At 44.8% G+C, this 7,609-nt stretch overlaps 1 protein-coding gene and 1 long non-coding RNA gene across 3 annotated transcripts in view; one reads left to right on the plus strand and one right to left on the minus strand.

Annotated features, from left to right (window-relative positions):
• LOC127003069 (ras-related protein Rap-1b) overlaps window positions 1–7,609 on the minus strand; it is a 39,418-nt gene that overhangs the window by 20,773 nt on the left and 11,036 nt on the right. The window contains exon 1 of one of the 2 annotated variants that reach the window (XM_050869496.1): window positions 7,484–7,609. This exon is cut by the window's right edge and continues 42 nt beyond it. The exons of the other annotated variant lie outside the window; for it this stretch is intronic. The gene's annotated coding sequence lies outside the window, so the exon portion shown is untranslated. The remainder of the gene's footprint in view (window positions 1–7,483) is intronic. 2 annotated transcript variants of the gene reach the window in all.
• Window positions 3,529–4,318, plus strand: LOC127003074 (uncharacterized). The gene is made up of 2 exons (XR_007756920.1): window positions 3,529–4,092; window positions 4,226–4,318. It is a non-coding gene; the product is annotated as an uncharacterized LOC127003074 (long non-coding RNA).

Below are 7,609 nucleotides of genomic sequence, written 5' to 3' on the forward strand. Positions count from 1 at the left end.
CACACACACACACACACAGACAGATAGACGTACATACAAACACACACACACACACACACATACAGACAGATAGACACACACACACACACACACACACACACACACACACACACACACAGACAGATAGACGTACATACAAACACACACACACACACACACACATACATACACACTTGTTGCTTCACTCCTCTCTCTCTCTCTCTCTCTCTCTCTCTCTCTCTCTCTCTCTCTCTCTCACCTAGTCAGTCAGTCAGTCAGCCAATCTCCTAACCACCCAGTCAGTCAGTCAGTCAGTCAGTCACCCATTCAGTTAGTCAGTCAGTCAAGTCAGTCAGTCAGTCAGCCAATCTCCTAACCACCCAGTCAGTCAGTCGGTGAGGCCTGGCTGGTGTGTTGCAAGGATGACTCCACCATTGCATCCTCCATACGTAACACTATCAGGAGAATTTTATCCCACACATTGTTCTGCCGTCTGTTGAAAGCAACACTTGTCCTGAACTACAATTAAAGTGTTGTAAATTGCCTCCTTCTTTTCATTTTTGTCAGTTTAGGGTGACGGCATGGAGTCATGGGGTTATATTATGCGATATTTCATCGCCCAAGAACACATATTTGACAAGGCTTTCCTAGGAGTTGTGGGCATTTCCAGGAGTAGTTTTATGATCCTGGTGGTAGTTTGACCTTTCTTCTGTACCATGAACCTAAGAAAAACATATTTGACAAGGCTTTCCTAGGAGTTGTGGGCATTTCCAGTAGTAGTTTTATGACCCTGGTGGCAGTTTGACCTTTCTTCTGTACCATGAACCTAAGAAACACATATTTGACAAGGCTTTCCTAGGATTTGTGGGCATTTCCAGGAGTAGTTTTATGACCCTGGTGGTAATTTGACCCTTCTTCTGTACCATGACCCTAAGGAACACATATATAATTGGTGCGGCTTTCGTATGAGTATTGGGCATTTCCAGTAGTAGTTTTATGATCCTGGTGGTAGTTTGACCTTTCTTCTGTACCATGAACCTAAGAAACACATATTTGACAAGGCTTTCCTAGGAGTTGTGGGCATTTCCAGGAGTAGTTTTATGACCCTGGTGGTAGTTTGACCTTTCTTCTGTACCATGAACCTAAGAAACACATATTTGACAAGGCTTTCCTAGGAGTTGTGGGCATTTCCAGGAGTAGCTTTATGACCCTGGTGGTAGTGTGACCTTTCTTCTGTACCATGAACCTAAGGAACACATAATTGGTGAGGCTTCTGCATGAGTTTTGGGGATTTCCAGTAATAGTTTTATGACCCTGGTTGTAGTTTGAGCCTTCTTCTGTACTGAGAACCTGAGAAACACATATTTGACAAGGCTTTCGTAGGAGTTGTGGGCATTTCCAGTAGTAATTTGACCCTTCTTCTGTAATGTGAACCTGAGAAACACATACAGTCATCCCTCAAACAATATGGGGGTTAGGGACCCAGGATCCCTGTACTATTCGAAAATCCATATAAAATTAGTTCCCCCCTTAGAAACACTCCTGGGCTGTGTTTGAGAGAGGGAATCGGGACTCTCGGAACGTCCTGAGTGATCTCAGACGCGTGACACGGCAGCACGATTTACCAACTCGGCACGTCTGCTGGCTCCCGGCTTTGCGAGGTGGAGCGCCTTCGTGCTGTGATGACGTCAGCAGCAAATATGGCAGCCCTAACAAACACATATAAGTGTTTCCATTGCATTTCACCTCTGTGTCACCATAACCACTGCAGCTTCCTTTTCATCTTTTGTAAGGAGTTCGTCAGCCAGGACAGCTAGTAATGCATGTTGAACGTCGCCAGGAAGATCAGCGTACGCCATTTTGCTGCGAGTGAGACGCCGTTACCATAGGCAATGACGAGGCTAAGTAAAAGGACGGCCTTTATCTCCACTCTTACAGCACTGCCAGTTACTGCAGCAAGAATTTCTTTTATGCTATGATTTTCAGGGTGTTGGCCCTGAGGGGGTAAGGTGTTTCAAAGGCTGTAGTTGGGACCGAACGGGACAACTACCTCCCGAACCAAGACCAAGACCAAGGGAAAAATCCCAGGCCACCTGTGGCATCAAGACCAAGATCATAGATACAGCGAACACTGCTCTCATTCACGTGGTATGCTCTCCCTACGGCAACGTAACTCATCCTAAAACGTAACTTCTCCTAAATCTGAGTTCTTCTGCAAGGTGAACACCTCTCTCGAATGCTTTGGGGTGCCTTCAGCAGGTGTTTTGGTAGAACTGTTGCCACTCACGCCAGGGCTACTTGGTGCGACGAGCGGGAAATTTAAAAATCCTAAAAAAATTCTTCCATGACAATCCATATAAAACCGAAACCGTACTATTGGAAACCGTACTATTTGAGGGACGACTGTATTTGACAAGGCTTTCATAGGAGCTGTGGGCATTTCCAGTAGTTTTATGACCCTGGTGGTAGTTTGAGCCTCCTTCTGTACTGAGAACCTGAGAAACACATATTTGACAAGACTTTCGTAGGAGTTGTGGGCATTTCCAGTAGTAGTTTGACCCTTCTTCTGTACCATGAACCCGAAAAACACACATTTGACAAGGCTTTCGTAGGAGTTGTGGGCATTTCCAGTAGTAGTTTTATGAGGCTGGTGGTAGTTTGATCCTTCTTCTGTACCGTGACCCTGAAGAAACACTCATTAGAACCCGACTGACCCAATCTTTGACCTTTAGAAATAGCTGATGTGAGAAACGAGTGTCCCATTATACCGATCAGTCGTAACTTTAAAATTTCCTGGAGTCTGAGGCAAAATTATTGATCTCAGACTTCACAGCCCTGGTCGAAAGCAACGTTTGTCCGTCGTAAACAGCGTCGTAAAGAGCCGTTCCTCTACCTATCGTCTGTTTAGGCTCATCCGTGCCTGCTCAGGCTTAGAAATGGATATATTCACTCTTAAAGGATGTGTAAATGCTATCACTGTGATCATACGCATAGTTTTTCAATGGTAATATACACTATGGGCAGACACTAACACACACACACACACACACACACACACACACACAACCCCTAACCGAACAATGTCCCTACACTGTCCCATCACCAACACACACACACACACACACAACCACAGATCGAGTGAAAGATCGAAAGAATGAGAGAGAGAAACATGGAATTATCATTACTATATCGTGTGTGTGTATATAGGTTTGTCAGTACGTACACACACACACACACAGATGCTATCACACACACACACACACACACACACACACACACACACACACACACACACAGATGCTATCCCAGCCCCATACACACACACACACACACACACACACACACACACACACACACACAGATGCTATCCCATCCCCATACACACACACACACACACACACACACAGATGCTATCCCATCCCCATACACACACACACACACACTATCCCATCCACACACACACACACACACACATACAGATGCTATCCCATCCCCATACACACACACATACCTACGCTCCACGAGAATCAGTTAGTGACTTACTTTTGAACAATATCACCGCTGAATTTATCTAATCTGTCCCTCTCCTTCCTGTCCACAACTGCTCTCTCTCTCTCTCTCTCTCTCTCTCTCTCTCTCTCCCTCTCTCCCTCTCTCTCCCTTAGCACGCATGCCCGACACCTTCTCCCCTTTAAACACAACTAAATATCACGCCATGACCCCAGGACTCCACAAAATTACAAAAATGAGGAATGAGTAACTGATGAATTCCTGGATTTGCTACATAATTTGACACCTATAGAGGGAGGATCAGAGCCTCTTGGGGGGTTGATAAAGGGTTCAGAAGGGTTAATGTAGCCTGGGATAAGTAATGTAGGTTTAATAGAGGATTGAATACCCCAACAAGACCCAGTAAGGAGGAGGAGGAAACATAGATAGAAATATAGATAAAACAACCATTACAGTGTTTTATATAGGGTTTGTTAAGGGTTAATGTAGCCTGGGGAATAGTGTTAGAACCTTTGATAGAGGATTGAATACCCCAGCAAGGAGGAGAATTAGGAAACATAGATAGAAATATAGATAAAACAACCATTACAGTGTTTTATATAGGTTTGTTAAGGGTTAATGTACCCTGGGTAGTGGTGTTAGAACCTTTGATAGAGGATTGAATACCCCAGCAAGGAGGAGAATTAGGAAACATAGATAGAAATATAGATAAAACAACCATTACAGTGTTTTATAGGTTTGTTAAGGGTTGTGAAGGGTTAATGTAGCCTGGGGAATAGTGTTAGAACCTTTGATAGAGGACTGAATACCCCAGCAAGGAGGAGAATTAGGAAACATAGATAGAAATATAGATAAAACAACCATTACAGTGTTTTATATAGGGTTTGTTAAGGGTTAATGTACCCTGGGGAATAGTGTTAGAACCTTTGATAGAGGATTGAATACCCCAGCAAGGAGGAGGAGGAGGAAAGATAGATAGAACTATAGATAAAACAACCATTACAGTGTTTTATATAGGTTTGTTAAGAGTTGTGAAGGGTTAATGTACCCTGGGGAATAGTGTTAGAACCTTTTAATGGAGGATTGAATACCCCAGCAAGGCCCAGTAAGGAGGAGGAGGAGGAGGAGGAAATAGAAACAGAAGAGTAGGAGAAGGAAGGGAAGGAAGGAAAGAAGGAAGAGAGGGGAAGGAAAGAAGGAAGAGAGGGGAAGGAAGGAAAGGGGAGGAGGAGGAAGAGAAGGAGGGAAGGAAGATAAGGAAGGCCAGAGGAAGGGAGAAGAAGAAGAAGAAGAAGAAAAAGAAGGAGGAGGAGGAGGAGGAGGAGGAGGAGATCTCGCCTCGTGTCTTGTTTTTTATACATCCCGATGGACAAATTAAAACATTATTATTATTATTATTATTATTATTATTATTATTGAACTCACACTGGTCACAACACACCAGATACACTACAGGCCACTGCCGGTGACCAGAGATAATAATAACAATAATGATAATAATAATAATGATAATAATAATAATAATAACAACACCAAGTCACCTTATTACTCTACGGCAAGACTTTTTTGTGTGTGTTTCTGACTATAGCTGGGATAGGTTTTCTTAGTGGGCCTAATGGTCTGCCCTGGGCCACTGAGGTGCAGGCAAGTGTTTACAGTGGCGCCGTCTTGCTTGGCTCACGCTGCCCTCCTGGAACTTGTCTTTAGAGAGATAATCCACAGTCCAGGCTGGCAGGTGCTAATTCCTCCCACCTACACACTCGCAAACCTTTCTTAACCTAACCTAAACCACACACATTCCTTCTCTCTCCTCCTCTTCCCTCCTTCCTTGACAAGCAATAAATCCTCCCACCTAACCTAACCTAAACCACACACAGTCCTTCTCTCTCCTCCTCTTCCCTCCTTCCTTGACAGGCAATAAATCCTCTCACCTAACCTAACCTAAACCACACACAGTCCTTCTCTCTCCTCCTCTTCCCTCCTTCCTTGACAGGCAATAAATCCTCTCACCTAACCTAACCTAAACCACACACAGTCCTTCTCTCTCCTCCTCTTCCCTCCTTCCTTGACAGGCGATAATTTCTCCACCTAACCTAACCTAAACCACACACCACATGCATGAAAACAGTGTGTGTGTATGTGTGTGTGTATGTGTGTGTGTATGTGTGTGTGTGTGTGTGTGTGTGTGTGTATTATTCACAGTGAAAAACAGATACTATTTCTCCTCCTCTTCTCCTTCCAATCTCCTCCATCGCTTCCCAATCCCTCCACGTCGCACTTCTGAGCCGCTGAGGTGAGGGGAAAAATATAGGGGAAGAAAGAGGCAGGGAGTAAAATAATGTGTGAGGTGGTCTTCAGGGCAGCATGTGGGTAGTCTTGGGACACTCAGCGGTGACGGAAAAATCATAGCTAAGAGTGGCGGGCAGGATTCCAACCCGTGTCCTTCTGTATGTGGCACCAGCATGCTAACCACTCAGCCACCACCGCCCCACATGTAAACAGCAGTGATGAAATGCCATGCCAAAAAACATTAAAACAAAATATATAACATTAAATGACAGCCTGCGTGGTGGTGCCCAAATGGTCAGCGTGCGGGTGTGGTGAGCGTGTGGACCCAGGTTGGAGCCCCACCGAAACACACTGATTTTTCAAGCCATCCCCGAGGGTCAGACCATTGCCCACATGCTACCCAGACCTTCAATCAGCCCTGACTTCAGCGACCTCGGTCAAGAGGAGTACTGGCGTGGTGTTAAGAACATAGGGAGACTGCAAGAGGCCTAATGTCCTGCACAAGGCAGCTCCAGATTCCCCCCACTACCACTTGTCATCCTCGTCCATGCTATGGCTATCAGGTCTACTCTTTAAAACAAGCTATCGTCCCTGCACTCACTATGTGATTGCCGAGTCTATTCCATTCCCCCACCACCCTAACACTAAACCAATGCCTGTCTATTTCCCTCTTAGATCTATACGGTAGTAAGCAAAACGGACAGCCAGAAATAGGAGGAGGCAGAGGAACACCACACCGGGGGGCAGCATGGGCCAGGCAAGCAGTCACTATAAAGAAAATTCACCTGCTCCACTAACGGCCTGGGGTCATCCGGGAGGCCCCTCAAGACAGCCTACCACCGCTATAGCCATCACATACGGCAGATGATAATAATAATAACAAAGATGATGATAATAATAAAGATAATAATAATAATAGTGATAATTTAAAAGTCTTGTGAAAATATATAATGAGATACACACACACACACACACACATGGAGGAAGTTGTAGGAGAAGGAGGAGGAAGAGGAGGAAAAAAAAGAAGAGGAAGAAAAGGATAACAGGAAAAGAAGACGAAGAAGGAAGAAGAGGAGGAGGAGGAGGAGGAAAGGAAGCAATGAATGGAGGAAGAGAAGAAGAAGAGGAGGATGAAGAGGAGGAAAGGAATGAAGGAAGAGAAGAAAGAAGAAGGAATGAAGGAGGAGGAGGAAGAGGAGAGGAAGGAGGAGGAAGAAACAAAAAATAATAATTGAACAGATATGTCACCTGCCACCCACACCTACATCTGCTAATAATCGTCCATTTTTACCCTAATTAAGTCCTTCCCAAGCGTAACCAAGCTCGCAAATTAAACTCCATACACCAAAAAACAATCACATACAACCCCGAGGCACAAAATGGAAGAAAAAACGAGAAAAAAGCCAGAAATATGAACAGGAAGTCGCTCGTAGGACCAACCTCGCCCTGACACACCTGGTAATAATCGCCATTGAGAGGTTATTCAAGGCGCCCCGAAGGTTAATTAAGGTCGAAAATTAAACTTAAAATATCAGGAATTATTTACATACAACCCCAAGGCATGAAATGAAGGAAATAGCGAGAAAATAACGAAAAAACAAACAGGAAATTACTCCCGGACACCCTCACACCTGGTAGTCATCGGCCATTTTGAGGTTATTTAAGGCTTCCCAGAGGTTATCTAGGCGCGTATTTTGTGTCTCACCTTTGTCTGATTTTTTCCGGACCTCGTACGGAGAAATTAATGGCCGCGGCCGAGCGTGGGCGGCGAATTATCGTAATGTTTGGGGCGGTAATGGCGGGTCCGTGCCTCCTCCTCCCTGGGCTAAGG

This window comes from Eriocheir sinensis, chromosome 24 (assembly GCF_024679095.1).
Source record: "Eriocheir sinensis breed Jianghai 21 chromosome 24, ASM2467909v1, whole genome shotgun sequence".
Lineage (NCBI taxonomy): Eukaryota > Metazoa > Arthropoda > Malacostraca > Decapoda > Varunidae > Eriocheir > Eriocheir sinensis.